Source organism: Eschscholzia californica, unplaced genomic scaffold, assembly GCF_041429995.1.
Source record: "Eschscholzia californica isolate CP2 unplaced genomic scaffold, dmEscCali1.0.p SCAF_3, whole genome shotgun sequence".
NCBI lineage: Eukaryota > Viridiplantae > Streptophyta > Magnoliopsida > Ranunculales > Papaveraceae > Eschscholzia > Eschscholzia californica.
In genome coordinates, this window is record NW_028238420.1 from 54,233,070 (window position 1) to 54,236,140 (window position 3,071).

The window sequence follows — 3,071 nt, forward strand, 5'->3', positions numbered from 1 at the left end:
GACTTTTAGGAACTTTTAGAGAAGGATTGTAATGTAATTACAGCCTATGCAGATTCTGTATTATATCAAATCTTATAGGTCAACATAGTAGACTTTTAACAGCTAGGGTTTCTTCTTTTATATTACTAATATATGAAAACAATACTTTATACGTATTTGGTAGAAAAATAGAGAGTCCAGCATGTGCAGAGGACCATATCCCTATATTGGTACATGTGGGAGATCAATTTGTTCACTGTAATTGTTAATTGATTTTCGACCATATGCTGATATTCAGGATATACGGATTATGGAGTTAAGGTTGGGGTCCTTTTTTGGGCCACAAGATTTTCACACAAACCACCAAGGGAGGCCACAAGGGGCCTATGGGGCACAAAGGTGAGAAAACCTCACCTCTCATCCCAACTCTTAAAGGTAAAATACAAATTTGGTCAATTTTACTAGCAAACTTCAATAAATTCAGCCACCATTCTTAGTTGAAGTGGTAAGAAGTTTAATCTTTCACGTTAAAAGACAAAGGTTCGAAGCACGCTGATAATTCGAAAAGAAATAGTAAATTCAATCTCATGGTTATAATGACATACACGCTGATAATTCGAAAAGAAAATAGTAAATTCAATCTCATGGTTATAATGACATAGCATGAACTTTTTCTTTATTATTTTCTGTAAGAGGCAGTTTCTAAAAATTGAAGAGGAGGTTTAAGAGGCAGCAATAGGCAGTTTCCAAATTGGGATGGTTTCCAATTTTTTGGCTCAATAGGCAGTTTCCAATTTTTTGGCTTATAATATATATAAATAGGGTTGAGTGCTTTGTAATCAACACATCAACACAAGCAACAACAACTCTTCTTTAGAGAGAGCTAAAGAGAGAGAAATTTTTTGTTCATAGTTTTGAGCGGTGTTAAATTTCTCGGTCGTCGAAGATTTAGTATAGAAGGTTATTACTATACGGTACCATTTTGGGACGAACTTGCGGGTTGTGTGAGTCGTCTTCATCTATCCTTCAATAAAGATTTCTTGTTCGCCCGAGGACGTAGGCTTCCAAGCCGAACCTCGTTAAATTTTGTTCGCATATTTTATTTTGACTTAGCTTTTCGATTAATCTTCATAATCAGATCAATTTCTAGGATAGGTTCGATAGCTTCCGCGACTTTTAGTTCTAACAATTGGTACCAGAGCCTTGTTGAGATTGAACGAAGAGAAGATGGGATCGAGAAGTGGTACGGTCAAATCAGGAAAATATGAGATAGAGAAGTTCAATGGGAAAAACGATTTTTCTTATTGGCGGATGCAGATGAAGAATCTGCTAATCTCGCAGAAATTACACAAGACGTTGACGGGAAAGAAACCAGGATATATGTCAGATGAGGATTGGGAAGAGTTAGATCTCGAAGCATGGGCTACCATTATGTTGTGTCTTGAGAGGGACGTGGCGTTCCTAGTGGACGAAGAAACAACGGCGGCGGGTGTGTGGTTAAAGCTAGAAAGCAGTTTCATGACGAAAACTTTAACGAATCGGATCTACTTAAAATCCAAATTATTCACATGTAGAATGGAAGAGGGTTCTTCTATTCAGGAATATGTGAATAGGTTTGACAGGATTATCTCAGATTTGAAGGATATTGATGTTAAGGTTGAGGATGAGGACCAAGCCCTCATATTGTTACTTTCATTGCCAAAATCCTATGAAAACCTTGTTCAAACTTTGATGCTTGTTGGTGATAGTCTAAGCATGGAAGAGACGAGAAATTCGCTATTAGCGGATGACCTTCGTAAGGTTGCTACTAGCAGTATGGCGTCGGGTGGAGTAGACAAGGATCAAGCACAAGGGTTGTTTGTAACGAGGGGGAGGAGTAATGAAAGGGGAAAGGGAAAGGGCGGGAAATCTAGATCCAAATCTAGAGGCTCTTTCAAGAAAACGTGCTTTAGTTGTGGTGAGCTTGGCCACTTTAAAGCGGCTTGTCCAAAGAGAAAGTTGAAGCAAAAGAACGAAGGTTACAAGGAGAAACAAGAGATGCAAGAGGCGGGATATGTGTCAGAAGAGGCGGATGAATGTTTCTCGGCGACAGAGGTGTCTGAGAAAATCTTCGATTAGTGGATGCTTGATTCAGGGGCGTCACACCATATGTGTCCAAATAGGGAGTTGTTTACTACCTATAGGAGTATAGATGGTGGTACAGTTATACTGGGTGATGATAGTATATGTAAAACTGTGGGACTCGGAACAATACGTATCAAGATGCACGATGGAGTGGTGAGAACATTGACGGACGTAAGACACATACCCGATTTGCGGAAAAATCTAATTTCCCTTGGTGTGTTGGAGCGGAACGGCTGTAAGATAATTATAGAGAATGGCTCCATAAAAGTCGTTAAGGGTTCTTTGGTGGTAATGAGAGGTACTCGTTACGGTAATTTATACAAACTTTTGGGGACAACAATTACGGGAGATGTAGCAGTAGGAATCAGTGGAAGGGATCCCACGGCTAGTACGAGGCTTTGGCATATGCGCCTTGGGCATATGTCAGAAAAGGGTCTATCTTTGATGTGCGGGAAAGGCTTGTTGAAGGACATGAAGAAGCCTTGCATGGAGTTTTGTGAGCATTGTGTGTTCGGGAAGGCACACAGGGTGACGTTCTCTACAAGTAAGCACAGGAGCAAAGAGGTGTTAGACTACGTACACACCGATGTCTGGGGACCGGCAAAGTTACCTTCCAAGGGTGGTTCCAGGTATTTTGTTACATTTCGTTGATGATCATTCGAGATTTGTCTGGCTTTATTTTCTGAAGCATAAGAATGAGGTATTCAACACATTCCTGGTGTGGAAAGCAATGGTTGAGAACAAAACTGGTCGAAAGCTGAAGACGTTAAGGTCGGATAATGGGACCGAGTACACGGATGGGGCATTCAAGGAGTTTTGTAATCAGGAAGGCATTGTGAGGCACTGGACAATAGTAAACACACCTCAGCAGAATGGAGTCGCAGAGAGATTGAACCGTACACTACTTGAGAAGGCTAGATGTATGCGCTCCAATTCGGGATTAGGCGTAGAATGGTGGGCAGAATCTG